The 13,363-nt window shown below is 45.5% G+C and overlaps 1 protein-coding gene and 1 long non-coding RNA gene across 3 annotated transcripts in view; both read right to left on the bottom strand.

The window, feature by feature from the left end:
• Positions 1-13,363, bottom strand: part of LOC118381871 (synaptopodin-like) — a 125,213-nt gene that overhangs the window by 13,756 nt on the left and 98,094 nt on the right. The gene's annotated exons all lie outside the window — the stretch shown is intronic.
• The window catches only part of LOC127929637 (uncharacterized), a 44,138-nt gene continuing 32,722 nt past the window's right edge, over positions 1,948-13,363 (bottom strand). For both annotated transcript variants that reach the window (XR_008135622.1, XR_008135611.1), the window contains one exon: positions 1,948-2,523. This is a non-coding gene — a long non-coding RNA (uncharacterized LOC127929637). The remainder of the gene's footprint in view (positions 2,524-13,363) is intronic.

The following is a 13,363-nucleotide window of genomic DNA, read 5'->3' as shown; positions in this document are numbered from 1 at the left end:
CTATGTTGAGCTTTGTACTGTGAAATAACATCAACAGTGATGTCTAATCCTGTAGTATCTAGGTATCTAATAAATCGACTGTGTGTATCGGTTGTATCTGTTGTTTGCAATATAGTAAAATAAGGCTCTTTCTGTCTATCTGTTGTACTTTGGTCATGTTAATTAACACAGTTCAGAGTAGAAACAGAGTCAAAGCAGAGTAGATCTATTGGTAGAAGAAGAAAGAAGGCCTCCACACCTGGGGTTCGATCCCTGCCCTCTTGGCAGAGAAGGTGGGTCTGGGTGCCTGGACGCTCGACCGAGGAGAGGCCACTCTCTCCGGAGAGAAGGCAGAGACAGGAGAGGTGATCCTGGGGTCCCTCAGCTGTGGAGTCCCCCCGTGTTGTGGAGGATAATTATCCCCACATCTAATTCCTCCTGATGGGGGCTGAAGTGAAGGAGACATGGTAGGCCTGAAGCGAGGCAGGCTGTTGTAGTTGTGTGATGGAGGGTTGGAGGAGGGCAGGGAGGCCTGCCTGGTGTAGGCCTCAGATGAGACCAGGGGTTTAGGTGGTGGCGGGGCCCCCCGGGGCAGAGCGCTCAGCAGGGTACTGGTGGAGTCCTGGACTGGGTTGAAGATGAACAGGGAGGAGTTGAGCTGGTAGGGCTTGTGCCTGGAGAGATCCATCTCTATCTTGGTGCAGCCGTTCTCCAAGGGTGGTTCCTCGGGGGGACTGGGGCCGGAGTTTGAGCCTGCTGGCTGGGCCTCCTGTTCGAGGGCTGAGGGGTCTGGAGGGTCCGGGTCAGCCTGGCACTGAGGTCAGTGTTGTTAGCAATAGCTTTGACCCGGCCAGGCATATTAGATGGATAGACCCAAGATGGCGGCAGAGATGCTGTGGGAGACGGAGACCTCATCTGACCACCTCCACCACCGGAGACATTCTGGTTCTCCACTCACGTACTTCTCCATCCTGGACTGACGCTTAGCGAACAGCTCGGCCCCCTTCCCTGATGCGTTGGTCAGGATCTGCTCTGGCTGGTGCTGCCCCCTGGGCTCCCTGGTCCTGGAGCTCTTGAGACAGGAGGACCACTCCGGCACATTGGCAGCCTCCGCCTTCACCTCCTCCCTGGCTAGGAAGTTAGAGGCCTCGGCCCCCAGAGCCAGCAGCTCCTCCTCTGGGGCTGAGTCGGGAACGGAGCGGAGGCCATGCTTCTTCCTATCATCATTCCCTGGACCAGAGAGAGAGTTCAGGGTTGGGTGCCATGACAGGCTTCTCCTTAAAGGTGAACATGGACTTCCTGGCTGTCGACGATCGTCTGATGGCCGCCGCCCCTTCCTCCAGGATTCCCGTTTTGATTGGCTGCTGCTGGTTCTGTTGGCCTATAGGCTGAGGGGTGAAGGGGACAAAGGTGTTGGGTCTAGGGGAACTTGGAGGAGGGATGTTGTGGGTGACAGGAGGGTTGTGGGGTAGATACTGGGACACTGGGGCAGCTGTAGGAGGAGGGTTGTACTGGGGGACGGGTGTAGATCTAGGGAACATGACGGTAGACATGGCTGGAGGACTGGAGAGAGACTGGGAGGGAGGAGGATGGATGGGGAAGGCTGGGAGAGGAGGCATGGGGTAAGAGGGAGGAGGGGGAGGAGGGGAGAAGGCTATGGGGCGAGTGGCAGTGAAAGGAGGGAGAGGGGGAGTGGAGTCTGAGGAAGCTGGGGGAAGAGTTGGGGTAGGATAAGAGGGAGCTGGAGGTATGTTGTTATCCATGACGGGACTCCTGGCCTCTGGGGACTTGGGTTGTACGGTGGGCGGGGAGAAGAAGGGTCTGGCTGTCCGGTTGACGATGGTGGGGGCCTGTCTGGATAGGGACATAGAAACTCGGCCTCCATTCTGTATCTCTCCAGCAGAGCCCTGGGTGCTGTGGAAGCCATTACGGGTCTCAGGGGAGCTGTGGGGTATGTGTATGACCCCTATTCATCCCCACTTCCTCTCTGACTGGACCAGTGTTGTTTTCATTTACTGACATAATCTCATCCTTCACTTCACCCTCAATATCCTCGTATATTTCCTCTCTTTCTCTCTCTCCACTCCTCTCTTCCTCCTCCCCTTGTCTCTCGTTCACCGGCTGGAAGTGTCTCTCCTGTGTCACTGTTTCCACTTCCTCGTAGATGTGCTCGTCACCTGGGTCCTTCATGACGTCACTTCCGGCGAACTCACTTCCAGAGGGTGGCGACCAGAGTGGTTGTTTTATCCTGCTGCAGTTCAGTTGTCTGTCTGTCCCCTCACTAGGTCCCCCTCGCTCTTCTTCCCATGTCAGGTTGTTGTTCCTGGTATCTCCGTCTCTCTCCTCTCGCTCCTCTTCCCTTGTTCTTTCCCCGCAGCTCTCTAGCGTGAAGGCGTTGACTCTCTGCTGGCGGCGGTTGAAGAGCTGGACTCCGCGGGAGTTGGAGCAGCCAGACGGGGACGGTCAACTGGGCAGCGATGATCTGTGACCTCACCCTCGCCTCCTTCAACTCCTTCTCTGATAGGCTGGCGCTACGTGTCAGGTCTGGAGGGATAGAGGAAGGGAAAGTAAGAGAGGGAGGAGGGGGAGAGGGATGCAGGAAGAGAGAGAGGAGAGAGAAGGAGTGATGGAGGATGGTGGGGAGAGAGAGAGAGAGAGATAAATCAAGATTGTTATTTGATGACAGCAACAAAAGCTTGTACAAAATCATTGAACTCATAACCCCAGAACAGACTGGGGACATGTGTTAGTTAGCTATCATCTTTTACAGAAAACAAAATAAACAATTTCAACACCTCTGTTGAAAGCGTTCCCTCAACAATAAGCTTGGTAAATGTTCAAACTAATGTGAACCAACGAGGACAAGGTTTTAAGTCTGAGGAGACAGTAACATAAATTAACTTATTCCACATTTAGTTGTGTTACAGGCTGAATTCATAACGGATAACATGTTTTACCCCCTAACCTATCGACACATAAAACCCCATAATGACAAAGTGAAAACATTATTTTACCCCCTCACCTATCGACACATAAAACCCCATAATGACAAAGTGAAAACATTATTTTTTTGAGTCTTTTTCAAATTTACTGAAAAAATGAAATACAAAAAATATCTAATTTACATAAGTATTGACACTGCTGAATCAATGCATGTTAGAATACACCATTGTAAGTCTCTAAGAGTTTTGCACACCTGGATTGTACACCTGGATTGTACACCTGGATTGTACACCTGGATTGTACACCTGGATTGCACACCTGGATTGTACACCTGGATTGTACACCTGGATTGTACACCTGGATTGTACAACATTCGCACATTATTATTTTCTAAATTCTTCCATCTCTATCAAGTTGGTTATTGATCATTGCAAGACAGCCATTTTCAAGTCGTGCCATAGATTTTCAAGACGATTTAAGTCAAAACAGTAACTAGGCCACTCGGGAACATTCAATGTCGTCTTGATAAGCAAATCCAGTGTATAATTGGCCTTGTGTTTAAGGTTAATGTCCCTCTGAAAAGTGAATTTGTCTCCCAGTGTTTGTTGGAAAGCCTCTTTTTGATTTTGCAGCTGCTTAGCTCTATTCCGTTTTTTTAAATTATTATCCTAAAATAAACTCCTAGTCCTTGCCAATGACAAGCATACCCATAACATGATGCAGCCACCACCATGCTTGAAAATATGAAGAGTGGTAATAATTTCACCATGCTCAAAGAAATACTTAGTCAGCTTTTTTTTATCGTTAAAAAAAACTTTTTTTTGTATCTACCAATAGGTGAGTTTCTTTGTGAGGCACTGTAAAACATTCACGGTTTTTGTGTTCACTGCTTGACTGAGGGCCTTAACAGATAGTTGTATGTCTGAGGTACAGAGATGAGGTAGTCATTCAAAAGTACATTAAACACTATTATTGCACACAGTGCAACTCATTATGTGAATTATTAAGCACTTTTTTTTTTTTTTTTTACTCCTGAACTTATTTAAGCTTACCATAACAAAAGGGGTTGAATAGTTATTGATTCAAGACATTTCAGCTTTTCATTTTTTTTTTAATTTGTAGAAATTACAAAAAACATAATTCCACTTTGACATTATGGGGTATTGTGTGTCGGCCAGTGACACATTAATCTCAATTTAATTAATTTTAAATTCAGGTTTTAGCACAACAACGTGGGAAAAAGTCAAGAGGTTTGAAAACATTCTGAAGGCAGTGTAGCTGTACTATTTAAAAGGCAGTGTAGCTGTACTATTTAAAAAGGCAGTGTAGCTGTACTATTTAAAAAGGCAGTGTAGCTGTACTATTTAAAAAGGCAGTGTAGCTGTACTGTTTAAAAGGCAGTGTAGCTGTGCTATTTAAAAAGGCAGTGGAGCTGTACTATTTAAAAGGCAGTGTAGCTGTACTATTTAAAAGGCAGTGTAGCTGTACTGTTTAAAAAGGCAGTGTAGCTGTACTGTTTAAAAAGGCAGTGTAGCTGTACTATTTAAAAAGGCAGTGTAGCTGTACTGTTTAAAAAGGCAGTGTAGCTGTACTATTTAAAAAGGCAGTGTAGCTGTACTGTTTAAAAAGGCAGTGTAGCTGTACTGTTTAAAAAGGCAGTGTAGCTGTACTATTTAAAAGGCAGTGTAGCTGTACTATTTAAAAAGGCAGTGTAGCTGTACTGTTTAAAAAGGCAGTGTAGCTGTACTATTTAAAAAGGCAGTGTAGCTGTACTATTTAAAAAGGCAGTGTAGCTGTACTGTTTAAAAAGGCAGTGTAGCTGTACTGTTTAAAAAGGCAGTGTAGCTGTACTATTTAAAAAGGCAGTGTAGCTGTACTGTTTAAAAAGGCAGTGTAGCTGTACTGTTTAAAAAGGCAGTGTAGCTGTACTGTTTAAAAAGGCAGTGTAGCTGTACTGTTTAAAAAGGCAGTGTAGCTGTACTATTTAAAAAGGCAGTGTAGCTGTACTATTTTAAAAGGCAGTGTAGCTGTACTGTTTAAAAAGGCAGTGTAGCTGTGCTATTTAAAAGGCAGTGTAGCTGTACTATTTAAAAAGGCAGTGTAGCTGTACTGATTAAAAAGGCAGTGTAGCTGTGCTATTTAAAAAGGCAGTGTAGCTGTACTGTTTAAAAAGGCAGTATAGCTGTACTGTTTAAAAAGGCAGTGTAGCTGTACTATTTAAAAAGGAAGTGTAGCTGTACTGATTAAAAAGGCAGTGTAGCTGTACTGTTTAAAAAGGCAGTGTAGCTGTACTATTTAAAAGGCAGTGTAGCTGTACTGTTTAAAAGGGAGTATAGCTGTACTGTTTAAAAAGGCAGTGTAGCTGTACTATTTAAAAGGCAGTGTAGCTGTGCTATTTAAAAAGGCAGTGTAGCTGTACTGTTTAAAAGGCAGTGTAGCTGTGCTATTTAAAAGGCAGTGTAGCTGTACTATTTAAAAGGCAGTGTAGCTGTGCTATTTAAAAGGCAGTGTAGCTGTACTATTTAAAAGGCAGTGTAGCTGTACTATTTAAAAGGCAGTGTAGCTGTGCTATTTAAAAGGCAGTGTAGCTGTACTATTTAAAAAGGCAGTGTAGCTGTACTATTTAAAAGGCAGTGTAGCTGTGCTATTTAAAAAGGCAGTGTAGCTGTACTGTTTAAAAGGCAGTGTAGCTGTGCTATTTAAAAGGCAGTGTAGCTGTACTGTTTAAAAGGCAGTGTAGCTGTGCTATTTAAAAGGCATTGTAGCTGTACTGTTTAAAAAGGCAGTGTAGCTGTACTATTTAAAAAGGCAGTGTAGCTGTACTATTTAAAAAGGCAGTGTAGCTGTACTGTTTAAAAAGCCACATAATTGTTTCTGCTACATATGGTTATCATTACCTGGTGCTGTACTGTGTAATCCCTCCAACCAAATGTGGTAGTTAGTTAGTTAGCTAGTTAGTTAGTTAGTTAGTTAGTTAGTTAGTTAGTTAGTTAGTTCACGGACTGGTTTGGTGTTTCACTGTTCAGACTGGCACTGGTAAGACTCTCTGACTAGACTGTGGACAAATGTTTATACAAACACTTTCACAAAAGAGAACATCCTGCTCGACAAAAGTTGAACAAATACTACAGGTCTTAGGTTGAACCTTTTACTGCGGTGGGCTAAAATCAGGGTCACACAGAGTGTTTCTTGGTAAGTCTTAAACAAATCTACTTTGAAACTAAAGTATTACACCTCACAAACATGGTTATGGGCTTAAAAAAAGAAGACACCTGTACCGTGTAAGATAAAGAGTTTAAATTTATCACATTTTGAGTTTCCATCCCAATACTACACTTTATATACGTCACAGAAGACTGAAATAAAACAAAAACTATTTGAGATAAAACGCTGGATTTTCTGATTTTAAAAAAAATAAATAAACATTCCACCCATGAGGCCACAAGGTCACTTGACTTCAGGAAAGGGCTACAATCCCAGTGCAGTCAAAAAAAAAAACAACGTGATTTTCATGTGTTTTAAATGTGTTTCCACACTTATGAGGATGGAATAATACTGTGAAATTGTAAAAATGATGATCATGTCCTTTTAGTGTAAAACTGACTGAAATGTCAGCCTGTTTTGATGGGATGAAGCGTTGGGCTTTCCATGGTGACATCACCATGCTGTAAATTAGTTTATAGACCAATAAGAAAGAGTTTCAAACCTCTCTGCCAATAAAAGCTAGATTTGTAGTTTTACCCTCCCCACTCAGACCACTCCCAGCAAAATTGCTATTTGGCTTAGAAGCAATTTTTGTTCCTTTTGCCAATTCTTTTGAAAACAAACACATTAAGGTACTTCATTTTTTACTCAGATAAAAACGCCTGCATTGGATATGTAAGGTTCAGGTTTAGCAACGAGGAAATCATTTCAGACAAATCAACTATTTGTTTTCAGTAATATAATATGTTGACGATGATGACTTGGCACCGAGGCTCATTATTTAGACAATGTGATTTTTAAAAACAACAACAACAACAACAACAACAACAAACGGTGTTTCTGTTGAAAATGGAGGCTTGGTTTTATTATCCGAGTTTAAGAGCTCCGTTCAGAGCAGGAGAAAGTTTTTCTTCTCTACCATCTGGTCTCTCAACAAGCATTCCAGAACATTCCCTCTCAGCGTTCCCAAATGGCACCCTATTCCCGACATAGTGCACTACTGTGGGACCGGAGCCCTATGGGGCACTGTGTAAGGAATAGGATAGGGAATAGGGTTCTATTTGGGACCAAATCACTGCCTCGGTCAGTCTCTGAGTCTCGGGCATGACTTTATAATGTCTTCAAGGCTATAGATCAACCCTTTATTAATCGTAAACCATTTCATCCACAGGTCTATGTACCTCTCCATTTCATCCACAGCTCTATGTACCTCTCCATTTCATCCACAGCTCTATGTACCTCTCCACTTCATCCACAGCTCTATGTACCTCTCCATTTCATCCACAGCTCTATGTACCTCTCCATTTCATCCACAGCTCTATGTACCTCTCCATTTCATCTACAGCTCTATGTACCTCTCCATTTCATCCACAGCTCTATGTACCTCTCCATTTCATCCACAGGTCTATGTACCTCTCCATTTCATCCACAGGTCTATGTACCTCTCCATTTCATCCACAGCTCTATGTACCTCTCCGTTTCAGCCACAGGTCTATGTACCTCTCCGTTTCAGCCACAGGTCTATGTACCTCTCCGTTTCAGCCACAGGTCTATGTTCCTCTCCATTTCATCCACAGCTCTATGTTCCTCTCCATTTCATCCACAGCTCTATGTACCTCTCCATTTCATCCACAGCTCTATGTACCTCTCCATTTCATCCACAGGTCTATGTACCTCTTCATTTCATCCATAGCTCTATGTACCTCTCCGTTTCAGCCACAGGTCTATGTACCTCTCTATTTCATCCACAGCTATATGTACCTCTCCATTTCATCCACAGGTATATGTACCTCTCCATTTCATCCACAGCTCTATGTACCTCTCCATTTCATCCACAGCTCTATGTACCTCTCCATTTCATCCACAGCTCTATGTACCTCTCCATTTCATCCACAGGTCTATGTTCCATACCGTTTCAGCCACAGGTCTATGTTCCATACCGGTTCAGCCACAGGTCTATGTACCTCTCCATTTCATCCACAGGTCTATGTTCCATACCGTTTCAGCCACAGGTCCATGTACCTCTCCATTTCAGCCACAGGTCTATGTTCCATACCGGTTCAGCCACAGGTATATGTTCCATACCGGTTCAGCCACAGGTCTATGTTCCATACCGTTTCAGCCACAGGTCTATGTTCCATACCGTTTCAGCCACAGGTCTATGTTCCATACCGGTTCAGCCACAGGTCTATGTTCCTACAGTTTCAGCCACAGGTTTATGTTCCATACCGTTTCAGCCACAGGTCTATGTTCCATACCGTTTCAGCCACAGGTCTATGTTCCATACCGGTTCAGCCACAGGTCTATGTTCCTACAGTTTCAGCCACAGGTCTATGTTCCATACAGTTTCAGCCACAGGTCTATGTTCCATACCGGTTCAGCCACAGGTCTATGTTCCATACCATTTCAGCCACAGGTCTATGTTCCATACCGTTTCAGCCACAAACCTTCAACCTCTCTCCACATCAAGACCATCCAGACAGGCAAACCATCAACCTCTCTCCACATCAAGACCATCCAGACAGGCAGACCTTCAACCTCTCTCCACATCACGGCCATCCGGGCAGACAAACCTTCAACCTCTCTCCACATCACGGCCATCCAGACAGGCAGACCTTCAACCTCTCTCCACACCACGACCATCCAGACAGCTACTGTACATCGACTGATGGGAACCACGGTGTCCTAGCCAATCACAACAACGACTAAAGCAGCCAACCAGCTGGCTCCAAACTATGACTTGGGGGCCGCATTCCACATGGTACCCTATCCCCTACCTGTAGTCCACTACTTTTGACCAGAACCTTATGGAAAAGTAGTGGACTATATAGGGAAAAGGGCACCATTTGGGACACACTTAGCTTTCCCAGGGTGTTCATATTAAAGGCAGATCTTCCTGGCTCTGAGTGGGTCTTAGATTAAATAGCATGATGATCCCTCCAACTACAGTTTACAGCCAGTAGACCAGACCAGACCAGGAAGGGGGGCAGAGAGAGATAGAGAGAGGGGGAAGGAGAGTTAGAGTGATAGAGGGTGAGGGAGAGAGCGAGTGGACTATGTAGCGAATAGGGTGCCATTTGGGACTCCTTACACCTATCAGGTGACGCATAGTTGCGCAAACACACAAACCATCAATCAAGAGCATTCTGATATGATAATGAAATATTGACGATTGACCAAAATAGTTATTTTCTCCTGACGTTTGCTTTGTGCAATGGTAGGACACACTGAGTTATATGTGCGCAGTACAATTTAGTAAATGGTCATGATTTAGGCGTTTAATGACCGTTATTTGGTAAATATATTAACCCAAAAGGGGCGGCAGGTAGCCTAGTCGTTAGAGCTTTGGACTAGTAACTGAAATGTTGCTAGATCAAATCCCCGAGCTGCCAAGGTACAAATCTGTCGTTCTGCCCCTGAATAAAGCAGTTAACACACTGTTCCTAGGCCGTCATTGTAAATAAGAACTTGTTCTTAACTAACTTACCTAGTTAAATAAAGGTAAAATAAAAATGCCAAAAAGTGACGAGTGCAAAGCAGAAATATGATGACAGTCAACCGTTTTCTAACCGTTTTTGTTTGTAGACTAAACTTCAGACAGAAATCACAGATGTCATATGGCCATGAAGTAGCGAGGATTCAATTTTCCACTACATTAAATTACCGCATCACATGGTGGAACATTCATCAAGTGTGAATTCAATCCCATTTACGAGAGAAAAAGTTACACTATGGAAAGTTCATAAAACATCCATAAACGTTATTTCACCGCACATACCTGGATAAATAAAGAAAAGGCACATTCTAAGTTACAAAACCATTCAACTTCTCTCTAGCTTTAAAAACTAAAGGAAAACGTCAGAGTTTAGAGTGGAAATACATTTACCGATACGTTTTCTGCTCTCACGAGGAAGTTACAAAGTAACTTTACCACTCCCTTTTTAGTCTTTCCTTACCTTTTAAAAGTCAGAGACCTCCGCTCTTTAGTTACCGTTCCACAAGCTTTTCCAATTGAACTGTATCTGCTTCCCCCACACCCCCCTTTCTGCTGCTCTGCTCGACAGAGGATCGGATTTCGTTTTCGTTGCAAAAGCTGCTGGTCCAACAGCGCGCACAGCACAGGCTCAACTCGCCTCCATCCAGTCCAGCGCGCGCACGCACGCACACACACACACACACACACACACACACACACACACACACACACACACACACACACACACACACACACACACACACACACACACACACACACACACACACACACACACACACACACACACACACACACACACAAACTGACTTCACATTGACTGTGGCGCAGACAGAGCAGTTCCAGAGGTTGAATAGTGCCATCATAGAGATGATAGTAGATTATTTGTACATTTCCAAACGTAGACTGTATTTCAGAATGATTATGTATGACACTCAGAATAGGAGTGACACTAGAAAGATAAACACATAAATCCCCTTGATCACCAGTGAGGTGTAGAGATCATATGGGTGATGATACAATCTGACAAACTTTAGCCTAGCCTAGTGGTTAGAGCGTTGGACTAGTAACCGAAAGGTTTCTGGATCGAATCCCTGAGCTGACAAGGTACAAATCTTGTCGTCCTGCCCCTGAACAAGGCAGTTAACCCACTGTTCCTAGGCCATCATTGAAAATAAGAATTTGTTCTTAACCCACTTGTCAAGTTAAATAAAGGTTCAATATTATAATAGTGTTACATGCTACAAAAATGTTTATCTCAAAATTATTAAATAACCATGAAAACATGATCATTTAAAAAAAAAGTTAATTCGCTGCCGAACACTCTCATCTTGTAATGTCATCTGAATATGTAAAGTCTGACACGAGATCAGCTGTATGTCTTTGAGTTAGACCAAGAACCAGAGGAGGGTAGAGACCATGTTGAGTTAGACCAGGAACCAGAGGAGGGTAGAGACCATGTTGAGTTAGACCAGGAACCAGAGGAGGGTAGAGACCATGTTGAGTTAGACCAGGAACCAGAGGAGGGTAGAGACCATGTTGAGTTAGACCAGGAACCAGAGGAGGGTAGAGACCATGTTGAGTTAGACCAGGAACCAGAGGAGGGTAGAGACCATGTTGAGTCAGACCAGGAACCAGAGGAGGGTAGAGACCATGTTGAGTCAGACCAGGAACCAGAGGAGGGTAGAGACCATGTTGAGTTAGACCAGGAACCAGAGGAGGGTAGAGACCATGTTGAGTTAGACCAGGAACCAGAGGAGGGTAGAGACCATGTTGAGTTAGACCAGGAACCAGAGGAGGGTAGAGACCATGTTGAGTTAGACCAGGAACAAGAGGAGGGTAGAGACCATGTTGAGTTAGACCAGGTACCAGAGGAGGGTAGAGACCATGTTGAGTTAGACCAGGAACTAGATGGTAGAGACCATGTTGAGTTAGACCAGGAACAGAGGAGGGTAGAGACCATGTTGAGTTAGACCAGGAACCAGAGGAGGGTAGAGACCATGTTGAGTTAGACCAGGAACCAGAGGAGGGTAGAGACCATGTTGAGTTAGACCAGGAACCAGAGGAGGGTAGAGACCATGTTGAGTTAGACCAGGAACTAGATGGTAGAGACCATGTTGAGTTAGACCAGGAACCAGAGGTTAAAGACCATGTGTACAGCTGGTGGGTTGGACCATAGGAAGATCCTCTAGGCCCTTTAGGAAAGTTAGGTTAGGCACCTGACCTTCTTTTCTCTGTGGAGAGAGAGAAGGGAGTGTCTTCCTGTCCACATGCCCGCTCTCTCTCTCTCTCTCTTGTCGGGGCTAGGTGACTCAGACCTCTTCCTGCCTACCTCCCTGTCTGCCTCCTTGTCTGTCTGTCAGCCCTCTCCAGGCGGTCCCTCTCTGTCTGGCCTCTCCAGGCGGTCCCTCTCTGTCTGGCCTCTCCAGGCGGTCCCTCTCTGTCTGGCCTCTCCAGGCGTTCCCTCTCTGTCTGGCCTCTCCAGGCGTTCCCTCTCTGTCTGGCCTCTCCAGGCGTTCCCTCTCTGTCTGGCCTCTCCAGGCGGTCCCTCTCTGTCTGGCCTCTCCAGGCGTTCCCTCTCTGTCTGGCCTCTCCAGGCGTTCCCTCTCTGTCTGGCCTCTCCAGGCGTTCCCTCTCTGTCTGGCCTCTCCAGGCGTTCCCTCTCTGTCTGGCCTCTCCAGGCGTTCCCTCTCTGTCTGTCCTCTCCAGGCGGTCCCTCTCTGTCTGGCCTCTCCAGGCGGTCCCTCTCTGTCTGGCCTCTCCAGGCGTTCCCTCTCTGTCTGTCCTCTCCAGGCGGTCCCTCTCTGTCTGGCCTCTCCAGGCGGTCCCTCTCTGTCTGGCCTCTCCAGGCGTTCCCTCTCTGTCTGGCCTCTCCAGGCGTTCCCTCTCTGTCTGTCCTCTCCAGGCGGTCCCTCTCTGTCTGGCCTCTCCAGGCGGTCCCTCTCTGTCTGGCCTCTCCAGGCGTTCCCTCTCTGTCTGGCCTCTCCAGGCGTACCCTCTCTGTCTGGCTTCTTCAGGCGGTATCCCTCTGTTAGCCCTCTCCAGGTGGTCCCTCTCTGTCTGGCCTCTCCATGTGGTATCTCTCTGTCTCTCCTCTCCAGGTGGTCCCTCTCTGTCTCTCCTCTCCAGGTGGTCCCTCTCTGTCTTCCCTCCGTGAACCAGAGTCCTTCTCTCTGGGCTTCAACCTGCAGGGAGGGACAGGAACTTCCTTTGCTTTCCTCCAACAGAGACACAACTTGGCCCTTGGCAATGAGGCTCCCTCCCACTGTCGTAACATCCCTCTCACTCTGGTCTGACCTGAGTCTTTCACTCTCTCAATTCAAAAGGGCTTCCTTGGAATTGGGAAACATATGTTTACATTGTCAAAGCCAATCTCTGCCTTTCTTCTTGGGATCCCATTTGTCGAAGGTGCGCTCGCACAAAAAAATACTTTAAACATTGTGTGTGCCAGTTTTCTCAGAGAGACGTTGTTATTTATACATTTTGAACTCCACGCAAATCTCAGACCAGGAGAATGAACAGCTGCTGTTCTTATGAGGGAAGTGGAGGCGTTTGATGCACAGGAATCATAAGAACAGCAGGCTAATAAAACCATAACGTACTGTTACTATTACTATTACTATTGTTATATAGGACTAAATCACAATCACATTACAGGACATGTCACTTTTCTGACATGACTGGTTTAATTCCCAATACAAAACGAATTCTATGCTAATTCTAATTCTAACATTTTAATTTTAA

This window comes from Oncorhynchus keta, chromosome 4, assembly GCF_023373465.1.
Source record: "Oncorhynchus keta strain PuntledgeMale-10-30-2019 chromosome 4, Oket_V2, whole genome shotgun sequence".
NCBI classification, from domain to species: domain Eukaryota; kingdom Metazoa; phylum Chordata; class Actinopteri; order Salmoniformes; family Salmonidae; genus Oncorhynchus; species Oncorhynchus keta.
Note: the sequence above shows the minus strand (reverse complement) of the source record. Positions and strands in the feature narration are given on the sequence as shown.